Source organism: Coturnix japonica, chromosome 24 (genome assembly GCF_001577835.2).
Source record: "Coturnix japonica isolate 7356 chromosome 24, Coturnix japonica 2.1, whole genome shotgun sequence".
Classification (NCBI taxonomy): Eukaryota; Metazoa; Chordata; class Aves; order Galliformes; family Phasianidae; genus Coturnix; species Coturnix japonica.
In genome coordinates, this window is record NC_029539.1 from 1,147,296 (window position 1) to 1,163,399 (window position 16,104).

Below are 16,104 nucleotides of genomic sequence, written 5' to 3' on the forward strand. Positions count from 1 at the left end.
TGCCAGCTACAGTGCTGCTGCTCACATCTTTCATCAATGAAGATGAAGGTTGGCTTCCCTAAAACTTTACCTCCTGACAGACGGGTGGCCTGGAGGAAAGGGGCTTAGCCCCATGCCTCCAGCACAGCTGCTTGACACCCATCCAATCTCAGTGAGAACAGGGAGCGCCGCTGGGAACACAGAGCCCCACGCTGATCTCCTGCCTGGCGGTGGGTGGTGACGTGGTGGGTGACCCTCTGACAGCACCCAGCTGGGCAACGCTCCTTTCCCTCCAGTGATCTCTGTGGTTTCAAGCTCAGACCATTAAATAACTGGAATTGCTTCTTGGATAGGCAAGAATGAGCAAATTGGGTTTTTCTTTTCTTTTTTTGAACTCTCACAAGCACTGGGTGTGATGTTGACTTAGCTGGGCAGGCACACAGCAGCCTGCGAGGGCAGGAGAGCAGAGCTGTGCCAGGTGTGTGCTCTGACACTCCATCCCCAAACCAAACCTGTCCTCAGCAAAATGGCCCTGGGGCAGCAGCTGAACTCTTCCTGCCCAGCTCTTGTCCAGAATGCACCATGGCAGCTGATAGGGCTTTGTTGAGATGTAACAGCCCTGGTGAGATGCTTTGAAACAGAAACATCTCAGGATCTGACCCCAGTGCTCTCATTTTCAAGTGCTTTTTAACAAAAAAAAAAAAAAAAAAATGGAAACAATTATGTACTCTGTAAGGAAAAAAAAAAAAAGAGAGAGAGAGAATGGGTGGGTAAAATCTCATTTTATATCAAATCCAATTAATTTGACTTCCCACAGAATCTCCCTGGATTCAACTTGGGTTTCTTGTAGCACTGGTACAAGAGGGGAGCACGTATCTTCTCCACCCACGGATGCCCAGCTCTCCTTGCTGTGCAGATGATTGCCAGGTGGCCAAGGCATGAGACAAATGGCATCAGCTTCCCACACCTTGTCCTTGGATCATGGCTCTCTTCACATGGAGTGGGTTGGGAAGCATCTTCTGAATGAGATGAGCTGAGAGTCTCTTTTCCTCATTGCTTATCTGCCTGGTGTGATCAAAATTCATTTTCCTACCAGACTTTTGGGAGAATCACATTCTTCTGCCTTCTCTACCAAGGGCTGCATACCAAAGCTCTGCTCTCGTGGCCAGGCAGAGCCAGGAAGAGCTTCACTCCCCTGAGGCACGGAAAGCCTGAGTGCTGCACTAACCCTGCCCCTTCTCGGATGCTCTCTGATAAGAGTATTTTAATAAAAGATCTGTCACTCAAATATTTCCGAATCATTAAAGAAAAAAATGAAAGAAAAGGAGTAATTGAAACTCTGAGCCTAAAGGGGTAATTAAAAAAAAAAAACAACAAAAAAACTCGAAAAACAGCACAAAAGACAGAGGAAGCAAGAGACCCTAAGAATAAAGTTGAGAGTCAGGATCACACTGGGAATGGTCTTCTTGTCCAACATCTAGAGAGATCCATGATTTGTAGCCCAGTCCTTCCATGCTGACATGAGGTCCATTCAGGGGCTGTATGTTCTCTCTGTCCTCCACCACCTACCCCGAGCCAGGAGGAGATGCAGGAAGGTGTGAACCACCTCAGCGTGGAGCTGATCACAGACAGACAGCTCTGCTCTTGCTTGGCATTGCCAGCTCCTGTGATTTTGTGCTACAGGTCAAGGACAGGTGGTGGTTGTCCAAAATCATGGCTTTGGGAGCTATGGGTCCTCATGAGCACCCCTGTTCCTGGGGGAGGTAAAATGGAAATAAATCATCCCCACCTCTTGCGGTAGCTGAGAAAAGCTTGAAAAAGTGCCTTCTGTAAGAGAACAGCTTAGGAGGCAACCTTTATTGTATTCAAAACCTTGTAGCTTTTGAGCCGATCTCATTATCGATGGAGATGAGTCACGGGCTTCTGAATGTGTGTGGGTGGCAATATAAAAATTTCATCTGAGTAAGGAGAGTGGGGTTTGGAGAGTGGGCAGTTGGTACTCTCATCTGCCCACATGAGACAGTGTCACTCCAAAAGGCGATGGAGTGAATCATTTCTTCTTTCCATGGCAGTTCTGGCTGAAGTGCTCACACATGGCCCATCCCTGTGCAACCACTCAGTGTCTATTTAACACCACTCAACATTTCTCTCTGTAGGTTCTCTCTAAGGGGCTTTTCAGCATGAGGGATTTGCAGGCTGTGACCAGGCTCCCTTTTGCCAACATCTTGACCAAGACCATCACCTCCTCTGGATACAGTTCATCCAAGGGTTGCTGCAGAGAGATATAAAGCCATACCACAGCGGTTCATCAGAGCTCAGAGGTACGTGGGTGCTCTATTGGCACTCAGTGTGCCTCAGGCTTGTTTCACTGTCACTCGATAATGCACTTCTCATCCCATGAAATACAAACTCGGGTGGAGCTTCCCTTTTCACCCCTTTGATTGTTCATCTGGAATCCCAAGGGACTGGAAATGAAATACGTTGGCTTAAGTGATGTTCCCCAGCTCGGTAACTGGATCCTGGGAGGATTCCCTGGGGCAGTTTTCCACCAGGTGGGAAGCGGGATGTGTCTCACTGCGCTGACCCCCGCTAAGGCAAGCACATGCTTGAGTCACTTACTTATTTTTATTTGTGTGATTTAGAGCAATAAATCACACTCGTGTTTCCCAGTCTCCCCTGTGTGGCAGCCCAGATGCTTTCCCGTCCCATTTTGAAGTGAAGCCTCAAGGCTCTCCATCTCCTACAGCACTCATGGAACTAACCAAGCACCCAGGGTTGGCTTCACCTGTCCTTACCCATCTGCAGCACTGGCCACTAGCACAAGTTGTCCATTGGAAAGAAACTGAATTCTACACAGCTTCTTGACTAACAATTTCCATTAGGAAACGGAAAAATGAAAGCAGATCATTTATTCCTTGAAAAAGTCAATATATCTGAAACAAAACAAAACACACGTTCAGTAGGAGGTTTTTAATTGTCAAAGTTGTTTTGGCTCATTTTTCTGTGAATGAGAACTCAAGTGAATCACTTCCATCTTCACCTAAATGATATTATTTGTATTTCTGTCTGAGCCAAGTAAATGGAATCCCATCATTTCATGCACTGTCTGGATAATAGCAAAGCAGAAATTTTGGCACTTTCCAGCAACATGGCCCAGTATACAGAAAATGGGGATTCTGGAGGAATTATTTTTGATTAAAACATTTGTGTTCCAAAATAGGAGCCTCTCTTTCCCATCCACCTTGACGCAACATGGAAGCGTATTTCTACACGTCTCATGTTGGGTAACTGTACCAAGATGGCTCTATGCAGTCATGCATAATAACACTTCCTTCTGTCACTGGATCATACGCCCCAGGATTTCCAGGTCTTTGACAGTTCACAGCACCTTCAGTGAGGTGGTTAAGTGTTGATTAATCTCCTTGGTACAGATAGGTAAAACGAGGCTGGAATTGGTGAAGCAACTCAGGCTCTTGCTACAAGCTGGGAAAGGACCCAAAACCACCAGATTCAATTTGTTCTGACAGAGCTCCATCACTGTGTACTTCTGGATCCTGTTTCCATTGGGGTAGTGGGGAGCAGTGATTTCCCCACTCCTCTATGCTGTGGTGGGGCAATCTTTTGCAAATGTGCACCCATAAACACATGGAAAAGGTTGCCCGATCTGCCTGGCCTAATTGAAAGCACAGAGGTCTGTTGTGGTGCCTGTTGCTATAAACACCCCAGTAATTTGCACAAGTATGTGACATTGTAAAAGTTCCTGAAAGATTTTATCTCGTTGACTTTGGCTGGCAGCCCTTTATTCACAGGGAAATGCCAGGTAGAAAGACAATAAGTGTGTATCCATGTGCATATTTTCAACTTCCTAAAGGCCATCAAATTGGAAAGGGAGTGGGTTTACTTTACTCAAATATCTTCGGAGTTGAAGATAAGGTAACCCAGGAAAAGCCTTTCCTTTAAAAGCAATGTATGGTGCTCATCGGTATTACTCCATGCACAGATTGCCTGGGAGATCTGCAACAATCCCTCTTACCTCTGAGTTATTTTGGTGTTAAAATATTAGCTCGTAGCCAATCTTAAGCTGTCAAAACTAATGGATTGAACAAAATAGCTTCAAGGTTACACAAACAGAGTAGCTGGGAAACAATTCGGCAAAACACATCCATCTCAGAAAGAAGACATTTACTTTTTAAATGAATTTTCCACCTGAAACTGGCCCTCTTTATTTTGGATGACACCAGTTTGATGGGATTGAAGCATAAGGAGAATGGGGGACAAACGGCAGGAGATAAACCAGGCAGAGAAGGGTACAGGAAAGGAACCAGGGCTGCAATTGCCAAACATGTATTCAATGAGTTTTGTGATGAGAAGCAGTTGGGGATGAGTGGGAGCTGGGAAAGGGAAATGGTGTAAATTAGAGCACATTTGGGCTAATGGGGGAAATACTGAAGGAAGAGGGGAGGTAAGAATGAGCCTGCAAAGAGCTAAAAGCTGGGGTTGAAATGGAGAGCTACATGGTGTAAGGTGATGGGGAGAGATGGAGTTACTGGCAGAGTAATGGAGTTGGTGTTGGAATGGGAACAATGAGGGTGTTGTGGTGATGGGACAAAAGAGGGTATCTGGCAAAAGCCTCCAGCCCTGAGAGCCCACTTCAGTCATCGTAGGGTTATGGAGAGGGGCATCCTATTGCCCAGAGCAGTGTGCCAGAGGGAGCTGCCCCTCAGCCCCAGCATGTGTTATCCTGCAAAGTGGACAGGACCCAGGGCAGATTGCAGCAATGCCCTTCTGGCAGAGCTTCTAACTTGTCCTCATTATTTTTACTACATTGTTTTTTTCAGCTGCAAATCTCTCTGAGCCACTGAGTTCATTAATTTCATATTAGTGTAGCTTCCTAGATGCTTACAAGAGACGTGTATTTATATTGACCCTAATTCAGCAAAACACTCAAGCACATGCCTGACTTTCAGCAACTGAATGGGCCAACAGGACTACTGTGTAATTAAAGCTAGACATAACTTGGTGTCTATTTTATGGAAGGCCTGCTCAGCTAATTAGTTAAATCTTCCACGAAAAATCACTAGCACACTTAACAAAGCAGTGCTCTCCAAACAGCTGTTGTATGGCTATGCCCAGGTCACATTATCTTGTTTGCAGTTTAGATGCCTGAAATAGCTGCTGGCTTTTCTTGTCTGGAGTTCAGTTGTTCACAAGAAACATTCCCTCCTTCCCTAGTAAGACACACTAAAGCCACCAAACGTTAATTGATTTAAATACAAGTGATACCTAACCAGGTAGATGTGGTAAGTCACACTAGTTGGGTAATTAAATGCAGCCTATAAATCATAGTGGAGCATGTGAACCAAGCACCCGGTATCAGTGCTTTTAATTAATTCTGTAAAACAATATTTTTGGGCTTAGATTGAGTTGCGTGGGGCAGATAACGTATCAAATGCTGGCTAATAAAATCTCAATCATAGATATGGCACTAATGAGCAGTAGCTGCTGTGATTGGAGCACCCCAACAGGTGGCCCAGTGTGAGCAGCGGCATGCGGTGTTATTGCAGGAGGATTACCAGTGGTCATTATACTCTCATTGCTCTTGTAATGCTGGATTAATTAACCAGTAAGCAGAATTATCTCTCCCTCCATATTCATCACCCGCTAAAATGTACTGGCAGGTCATGGAGGATTAGGCTGGGGGGCCTCAATCTGTGTGTCCTCATGGCTGTGATGCCTGTTGTTGTTATCTGTGCCCCTGGATGTGGCTGTGTGTTACAGAAGTGTTTTACAAGACACAGGGAAAGGGTCAGATATTAAAACAGTGTTAAAATGCAGAATGCAGCATTCAAAAAAGAGGAATGGGCTCTCCTCCTAATTCCTGGCTCTGCAGCTCTCCTGTTTCCTCTCATCCTTGTAGGGATTTGGTCTCTCTTCACCCTCTCTCTGCTGCTGGGCATGGCAATGGAACAGATGGGAATGGGCACAGATCACCTGGCATGGCAGCTGATCTATAGCTGTCTGGGAATCACAAAGCCAGGCTGTGGAAGTGTTGGTACTGAGAGGGATGAGTAAATCATTTGTTGTTAAGAGGACTTTTGTCAGCAGGACTCTTCTGGTGCAGCAGTTTGTTTAGATACCAAGCTGGGAGCTGGATGAGTAAAGGTATGGCTGTGTTTCCTCTCCTGCCCTTAAGTGGTGGCTTTGAGATGTTTGCTTGCACCCTTTGGAACTGCTCCACTGCTCCTTGTGCCCCAGGGCCAATGGAACAAATAGGCTTTGTGTGGTTTTCAGATGACTGTCAGAGCCCCGTGGGATAAATATGGGTTGGCTTGAAGGGCGGAAGGCTCTGTAATTATTTTATTCCCACTCTATGACACCTTTACTTTGTTTCCTGATACGTTTGTTAATTGGTACAAAGCCTGGTGCTTGCTTACTGCTCATCTTGCTGAGAGGATTTGAAACATCATTCCCTCTGAATTTATTTTTATTTGCTTTTTTTCTTCTCGTATGTGAGGGTAAGGAAAAGGTGAGCATTCCTTTGGCTTTTGAGATGGCTCAGGTGAGTCTGGCCCAGAGCATCTTCCATCCAAATGGAGCTTTTCGCTCCACTTTGCTGCCTGCCTTGATCTGTGTGCTGGAGTTAGATGCTGCAATGAGGATGGGTCAACTGGGGCACATCAGGAGCTGTGGGCACTTCTATTGCTTTGTCACTCTAGAAAATGAGACAAGAAGAAAACCCCTTCCCGTAGTGAGCTGAGCAATGTTAGAGCTGGCAGCAACAGTGCAGGTCATTTGGTAGCAGCAATGTCAGGCAGGGACCTCTCCTCTCATTTGTATTCGCCTCCATTTCCCTGCTTCTCTTCCTTTCTCTTTTCTCGTTTGCTCTGGGTCCCCTGCCAACAGAGCAATAAGATAAAACTGACACAGCCTTGGCAATATTCTCCTTTTCCTTAGCAAAATGAGATGGCAATGCCATGACACCCCTTAGCAGCACCCAGCCCATGGGATGCTCAGCAGCAGGTCGGCAATAACGCCCTGTGCCAGCCAGCAGGGTGCTCTCAGTATTGCAACAGACACCAATGCAGGCTGTAATGTGGGGCTGCTGCAGGTGGCAGCCCCATGTCCCCCTGGACTGTCCCCCCTGTCCTCTGTTCATGTCACATCTGCTATAGGGTTGGACACCCACAGCACTAAGGTACCCCAGGACTTAATTGTTCCTTTGCACTGATTGCCCAGTGGCAATCCAAGGCTTCCTGCAGATTTTGTGGGGACAGATGGGGCAGCAGTGAGTGATGTGCAGGGTGCTGGCTCTCCCTCCTTCCCCACCTTGAGCCCTTCTCACTCCAGACATGCATGTTGAGGCAGCTCGCTGTGAGTTAGGTGAGGAGCTGGCAGGGCAGAAGCTTAAATCTCAATTACTTTCCTTCTTGTCCGTTTGCACAGGATCCTTATCTCTCTCTGTGTAACTCTCCGTATTTAATTATATGCAATGATAATCCTTCACACGCTAAGAGCATTATTAAGCAATTCCTAAGATAAGTAGTTTTCTGGATCCTCAATTACGATTGGATATTGGCAATCAAGCTGTATTCCACTCTCCCTCCTGGTCTCCCTTGCCAAAACCTGTCATGTTTGGGTTGATACAACACAAGACCCATACGGGAAGTTTTCCCACAAGTTGAAATCTAGACACGAGATCTTTGCCTCTTCAATCCTTGCTATGACAGCTGGGATGCCAGTAATCTCCTTTGCAGTCATCCCACAGGGCTCCAAGGTCTGAAGTGTTCTCACTCTTTGCCCTCTTATGCCACAGCTCTTTTGGGGCCATCTCAGATGGTTCCTATGAGCTCTCCTTGTCCAAGCAGCACCCAGCTCTGCACACGAGAGCTGCCACGCAGGGTATCACTGCTGCACCACAATGGGCAGGGGATTATGGGGATTCCTCCTAATTCTCTACAGGAAAATGCTGTTTGTAAGTGTAATTGAGAGGGTGGCTTTGGAGTCAATGAGTAGGAGCTTATGTTGTAGATGGATCGTGTTTCACCTCTTTCAAAGCATTTAAGAGCTTACCAGAAAAACAAATGTCATTGCTCAATCTGTGAAGTAGCTCTATGCAACTTGCTGTTTCAGTTCCTCCCCTTCAAGATGAGTTGGAAACAGATTGATTTCACATCCAGTACTGTGAAGGTTACGGTTGCCCTCTCCTTCAGTGTTGCTGCATTTGTGTATATTTGTCTGTATGTAAAGTGATAGCCTACGACTTCACTGTGTACTTGGTAAGGCTGCTTTCTTCCACTCTCCAAGTATTCCCAGTGAAAGAAATACTGAGTCATATTTGTTCATAGGAAATCTTTAATCTTAGCTTTGCAATATATGCACTCCTATTAACGCACAAGGGCAGATGATCTGGCAGCAGAAAGGAGGAGGTGCTCAGAGCAGTCAGCCTGGCTGATTCACCCTGGCTGAACATCAGTCCAGTGAACGTATTTTTCTCCACCCAAATATTCAATTATCATTAGCTGAATCCTGATCTTTCACCCTTTTAAAGATGGAAATGTGTGGAAACAGCTTAGGTAGCACTCAATATACACATTTCTGCCCTATATTTGAGAATTGCTGAACCTCAGGTCTGGTTTTTGGGTCTGTCAAACTTGATATGGAGAACTACATCAAAGACTTCAAATGTTTGCAGCTTGCACATGTTAAAGAGGGGTTGGGGGACAGGGTGAGCATTGCATACCCACACTGCCTGCATCAGCATTGCCCTCCCTCCCAGTGCCCTTGCAGAGCTCAGCCATCAATGGAAGAGCCCCAGGAGCCTCTGCTGGCATTCAAACCATCAGGAGGAATAAGGATTGTGAAACAGCACAGTGGGCAAGCAGAGAGCAAGCAAAGAGCTTTGCTAATGATCCCTGGTGTGCCAACAATAATACATTTTCTGCAGTAATACCTTGCGTTTTGCTAGCACACTTCATCGTGCCTCTCACAGTGTTCTGCAAACAGTAATTAATTACAGCCTCATTACATCTCTGTTAGATCCATTTATTTATTTACGGAGAACTTTCCATCCCCAAGCCCTTTGGAATCTGTTAATCACCTGAAGGCAAACAGCGTTCCCGTGTGCCCAGAGCCGTGAGAGCTGTGAAAATGCTCCTGAGCTGGGGTTAAGCACAAAGGGGCTCTTGTGAGCACAGCTTTGGGCTGTGGTTTCAGCCAGGGTTTGATTCCTGCTTCTAATGTGTGTTCCTGCAAACCAGGTCTCTTTAAGCTGTCCATGGTATAACCAAGCTTGGTTTCTTGGAGCTGGGTGAAGAGGATGAGAATGCTCTGTGTACAGCCATGCTTGGTCAGGATGGGGACTCTCCTTGCCATCTGACTTTAACATCCATTTCAGCACTCAGGAGCAGGGCTCGGCAGACTGCATGGCAAGGGGCACCTCCAGCTACAAAATGCCCCATCTATCAGCGTTGGCATCACTCCTGACTTTGAGAATATGACTATGAACTCACCAAACATGGTTGGACTTGATGATATTAAAGGTCTTTTCCAGCCTTTATGATTCCATAGGTAGCTCTATAGCTACCAGGCTTTCCTGAGGTGGCTGATCTCTTTGGTGTGGTGTTCAGGGACCATTGCTCTCCATTGACTGCAAGCATGGAGGTCCTGTTGGCTGTTTTTAGCTTTCTCTGCTATAGACCAGCAGCTCTAAAGAAGTCACAAGTTAGGAGGGTGAGCTGGGAGGTGCTGGGATGAAGCCAGCTTCCCACCTGGAGGCACAGCCCCACAAGGTAGGGCCATGCCCATCACCTACTGTCACCTCCATCCGCAGCTCCCCTCCTGTACCACCAGCTCTCTGTCCAGCTGCACCATAAGATGCCAAAAGGCACCATATAGAAGCAATTAGCTCCCACAAAACTTTCCACCGTTAGGAACAATGGCTGGCTTAGTTCTCATCTGATCGAATTAATGATATTCTAACAAGTGATGGTTTTTCCTTTTAAATTTTCTCATTTGGAAGGAATTGCTCGTCGTAAATTACACATATAAAAATTAGGCCGGTGTTTTGTATTGTTTACAACAAGCACTTCGGGGTTATGGATGTTACTCACTGATTTATAATGTTTAATTTTTTCCCCGCTGTTTGAGCTCTCCATAAATCAAGCGGAGATGTCAACTTTGTGTCAACATTTCACTCAGCCTGCAGGTTACGGGCAAGCTGGGACAGCAGATCTCATGGAGGAGGTTGACTCTTCTCCTCCACTGTCTTTCCCATTTTGATGAAACAATAAGAAGGTGAGGCTGGCACTTGTCAGTTATTTCTGAGTCACATTTCATTAGGCCATATTCAAACACCCGGGAGAACAATGTTTGAGGCAAGTGATCCAAGCAGCTCATGTTCCTGCTTGCGGGTTAGGGCAGCAGCTGCCGCGGGATTGCACTGCGAGGCTCAGCAGGTGTCTGATGGTCCTGGACTGGATCCGAATGATGTCACACAGCTCTCATCCCAGCAGGCTCCTCTTCCCTGAGCCCCAGTGAGATCCTGGGGTCATCATTTTGAAAGCCCGAAGAGGCTTGGTTGTATTTTCTTTATGGCATCCAATGAGGTGATGGGACTTCCCTGAGTGTCTAAAGAAAATTGGGTGGAGCTGGTTGGAGTTGCTGGGGACACAGAGTAGGTGCTTGTGTAAGCCCCTCAATAAAGATTTAAGGGGTTTTGGTAAGCAACATTGCACAAGTCTGCAGTGTCAGCAAAATGAATGGGAATTAGGAAGCTGAGGATCTTGGAGAGCATCTGATAGGGTAAGGAAACAATTTCAGCTCCCCAGTAATCCAGCTTAGTAAACCACTGGCCAGTGTAGAATATCAGAAGATGTGGTTGATGTGTAAAGATCCCTGAACTGGGGTAAAACAGAGTACTGTTGGTCCTTTGCTCAGGTCATATCATCAGCTTGCTCAGTATTGCTCTGCTGTTACTGGCTGCTCCATGTCCAACCTCTTGACCAGTCAGAAGATGCTGGTGGTACCCCCAGAATCCATCCTGCAGGGCTGATGCATGCTTTTTTTCCCCTCTGGAAACGACATCTTGGCTTTATATGAGGTGGAGTCAAATTGAACAGTGAAGTCATTGGGCTCTCTGAAGAATGGTAGTCCTCCATTTCCTTCTCCCTTCTTCTCCATACCTGCCTGTGTCAGGAGGAGTCTGGCTTTATGTTAAAACCAAAGTGCCTGGTAGGTGCAGGTATGTGTGTGGGGCTATCTCATATCATTCCTGCCTACACTATGCCTACACTTGGATGGCTTATCAGCCTGCCATTTGCCTAAGTAATAGGGCTCGCCCAGTTGTAATAACAAAAGTAAATAAATACATTTTAATGATCCGATGCTGGTAATTAACGATGCTGAAAAACAGATGTCTCCCTGAAGTGCTCATAAGGAAGCCTATTGCATAAGCTCGCCCATTATGTGGATATGAGTTGATTATTAAAAGAAAACATTTAGCAAATGCAGAACAGGATATTCATCTGCTATTACATAATGCTAATAAGCAATTGAATTCAAGCAGCGATAGTCTTCCAGCCCTTACTGAATGCCGAGTGAAGTGTATTTATGGACTCCTATGTGAAACAGGCCTCCTTGTTTTTCCAAGACGAGAAGAGATCTTTCAAGAGATAATAAGTAAAATAGACTCTAGTTGCTTTAACATGAAGCAAGATGAGTCCTCTGGATTAGTTTGGATTAGTCTGTTGCTGGTGGCATGGAGGTTTGGCACTCGGCCATTTATTCACCTAGAATACGTCGAGCTAATTGGAAAAGCACCTGCGATGAGATGTAGCTCACCACCTGCACTTTGCTGAAATAAAATAAGCCTACATAATTGACTACATTACCTATTAATGTTATGAAATCTCCCCCAGGCATTTTTGTTATTATTATTATCATCTCCTCCTCCCTTCCCCCCGCCTCCCCTTCCCCCTTCCTCAAGCTTTTATGAATCAAACTTTTGTCTTTTGCTTTTTCCTTGGAAGCCTCAGGATTGTGCCACTGCACTGAGACCAGGGCTGTTCCGAATGACTCGCTTCTCCCTGCAGGGGAAACCTAGGAAATTAATCCTCCTCTGCAAGGAGAGAAATAGTTTGACATTTACCTGCTTGTTCTCATGGGGTGGAGCATCATCCCGGCCTCTCTCCTTTCTCTTTTTCTGCAGAAATCAAATGGGAATCTTTGGACTGCTGTATGTAGATTTTGGGATATCCCACTATCTTAATGGTACAAAGCTTCTTGGTTTTTTTTTTTTGGCAGATTGAGGGTTTTGCTTGCCCAGTCCTCATTGACAGGAGATTTCTGGAGCTCAATGTGGGCAGTTGGTTTAGGGAGAGTGGACTCTATGCCTCTTGTGATTGTATCTTAAATACATTGGTTGTGCTACCCCTTACTGGAAGACTTTGAGCTGTAAGTTGTAAAGATGAGATGCAACGAGTGAATGAGCACAGGCACGGGATGGAAGCTTGTCCCAGGTGGGTATGCGGCCTCAGGGACCTCTGCATGCTCATCATGGGACAGCCCTGCTGCTGGCAGGAGATGAGGCTTTCAGGGGTTAAAAACCTCAGACAAAACCTCTGTTGCTACATAATTGCTTGGGAAATGCAGACAGGGATAGGAGTGGTGGAGAAGAGCCATAGGAAATACCTTCTGCTTTATCTTTTCCACCTCCTGGCAACTTTGCCACAAACTTGAACCAAGCTCAAATCAAACCATCTCTGTGTGGCTCCAAAGAACAGCACGAAGAGTCTCAAGGCATCTCCTTGGCTTTTGATTAGAAACCCCAAACTCCTGTGGTCAGAGATATGATGCTAAAACATGGGCCTGACCTCCAAAACGAGTGGTAGAACAGGGAATGAAATGCAGGAGCCAACCTTGTTCCTGAGCTACCTGAAGTGTACAGCTGTGCTCCAGTTGACAAACCTTCATCCTCAGCATCAACAGCTGGAGATCTGAAACTCTATTGAGCACTTGTTGGAACAGCCCCATTTGGGTGCATGGAAATGGAAATCTGCTGAATTTTTTCCTCTCTTTAGTTAGCAGAAGCAGTTTTCTGCAACTGGACTACTTATATATAAACAGGTCTGCCCTGAGCACTGAATGCAGGTCATGGAGTATTCTCCCGTGGGATGTGGTCATGCAAAGTCCCACCCATTGACTCACTGTTTGGTCCAAAGAGGTAACCTTAGTCTGGCTCTTCGAGGCTGTATGCAACGCAGTAGAACTCAGCATTCAACATCAGGCTGTGCTCCAAAACGCTCCTAATCCAAGGAGGGACTTGCAGCAAGCAATAATGAACTCTCGCCCGAGGGCTGGGGGTAAAAGCCAGAGCTGTGTGGTGAGAAGCTGAAGGGTGTTGGACCTTAGGAATCCTGCTCAGCCATGGATGGAGCCAGCTGTGAAACACCACTGCCAATCAATCTCCAGGCTGTGTGTGTTGCAAGACTTCCCCTTTCACTTCCCAGAAGCTCTGTAGCTGTTCAGACCCAAGTCTTAGGTTCATGCCCAGCTGTGATACCTCAACAGGGTATGATTTCCTCCCATTTCCTGCATAGGGAATAACTCCAGTAGTGAAAAGCTTCCAAACCCACCAAGCCACATGGATGGAAGAAGTCTTGCCACGTACCCCAAGAGGCCCCAATAGCTGAGGGTCCCTCTGCAGCTGAAATAAGCAAGGCAAATAACTGAAGGAAAGGAATGGCAGTGAAGTGTGTGTCTGTGGATGCTTGTGAGGGAAATGGGGCCCATCTCTCATGAATATTGAAGCCAAATCCATGTTTCTCAAAACCAGAACCCACTGAAAATGCAATTTCTTTCCAGGAATGACGAGACCTTGGAATCACTGTGTGTGCCATGAATCTCACCTGCATTTCAGGGCCAATCTGCAGCTAAAATCAATTCCCTTTACTCAGCAGTGCAGCGATTCATCCCAGGAAAACCAAAGCCAGGCCTGGGCTGAAGGACTGATAACATTCAGCAACGCTGCTGTGACAGCTCTTCTCTTCTTGAAGCTCCTAAGTGTTTTTTGCTCTTAGTATCTTAATGGACCTCTGAGAAAAGAGCAGTGTCAAAACAGGAGCTCAGATTACCCAAGTTATTATACTGTTATGTACAATGAGTGATTATTTTCTGTATATATAAACTTTTTATTTTTGCAAAGGCAGCAGTTCAATAAATAATTAATGTTTCTTAATCCTGCAGCTATTTCTCTCGCTGTAAAAAATTAATTGGTTTTCCATCATCTGTTTCCCTTTAACCTGGAGGTATCTGGCACAGCGACTGTGCCCCTGCTTAAACATGCTCCTTGTAATCTTTGTCATGCCCATGGTACAGAATCTGGGGGATAAACAAACTAATCAGAGATATTAGAGGCACCTCCAGGAAGATTTAGTCATCGTAACACTTCGCTCTTATGCAGCATCCATCTGTCTGGGAATAATTAAGCCTCTCAACCCTTGATGAGGTAAATGCTGTGCTCGTTGGTGTGCAGACTGGCAAGCAGAGTCACACAGAGGTTACAAAGTTTGCCCCAGACCACACAATCAGTCAGTGGCACTGCTGAAAAGGGGAAGTTTAGAGAAAAAGGTATTTTATAGGAGGTTTAAGGGTTTGTTGTTAGTGCTTGTCAATTTCTTTCAAAGCTTTCCCTGCCCTTCTTCTGTAAATGCTATTGGCCTGTTGATCTGCTCTGCCCTCTGACTTTCACCCCTTAAGTCCCAAAGTTTGTAGACTGACCAAGGAACTGGAAGCCTTTACATCTCAGCAGCATCTCTAACACCCCCCAAATATTTGCTATAAGGTGACACTGAGACATCAGATTTTCTCCTTGCTTATTTCCTCCCCTTGAAGCTCCTCAGCAGGCACCGAGCTTCCCATTCACCAGGAGAGCACACGGCATTCATAACTTCTGCACTGCTCACAACAGCAAAGCTCTGCCTGAAGCTTCTGCTTTCCTTTCCAGTTACAGGCTGCAGGGCAGTGTGATGTAGCAAGGAGCTACTGCCCCCATGTAGTGGGGAACAATGTGGAACTGCAGAGAGGAATTATAAATGCTGGTGAGCTGGAAAACATGATTTTAGGGCAAATAGCTGAAGTCCTGGCTGTTTTTTGTGGATTACAGAGAGCTATGCTTTTGTATCTGGTGGCTCTTATGTTTTAGCTGCTGATGTTGGCTAAAATGGCCAACACAGCTGTCACTTCACTGTTGTCATGGAGCTAAAAAGGGGTATGGAAACTGCTGTTTCAGGCTCCTGTGGTCCTGTGTTAACCATTGCTCTTGCTGCCATCTCCCATGGGAGGGCTTTCTGCCTGCATGGGCTGAGGGCAGCAGCTTGGTTTGCTGCCTAGGGGCCCTCAGTGTCTGTTCATGCATGGTGTGCCCAAAAGGGTTAACTGATGGGAAATGAGCGCCAGTTCAGCCTAGGGGAGCTAGCAAGTACAAGCATTTTCCTAGTGTGCAACTTGGTTTGATTACATCTGATAAAGTCTTCGGTGGGAGCCATCACTGCCATTGCATTTTCTAGAGCAAATTCCTTCCCTTTGATTCGTAATCTGGTAATGTCCCTACTGGCCAATCTTGTGCAAACAGCTCCATGGGCTGTAAAATCAAATGGAAAATGTGGGCTCACATGGCACAGCCAGAGCTTGAACTGGAAGGGTGTGACAGGGGAGGCTGGGAGGTTAGAAGGTAAAGATTCATGTTCCAAAGGACCTCTGCATGTGTCTGGACCAAGCTGTCACAGATGTCTAGAGATCAGGTCCCAGAACCTACAGGGCCTGTCCTGATGTTGTCACAAGTGTCCTGGTGTCCCAGTAACCATTAACACAGACAAATGATTTTATGGTTAGAAGCAAATGTAATGACAGTCTAGCCCACCTTCTTGTTAAATCCAGTCCAGAAATGAAGGCTTGTCTGGAAAACTGGCAAACGTGCTGTATGAACCCTTGATCTGGTGGTTAAATGCTTTGTCTGTTACCATTTACATCTTACTGCTAGTCCTGCTTCGTTTTGTATCCTCCAGAGACTCAGATCGTGATCCCGCACTGTGTGACCCACAGAGACTGCAGCAGTTCCCGGTAGGGGCC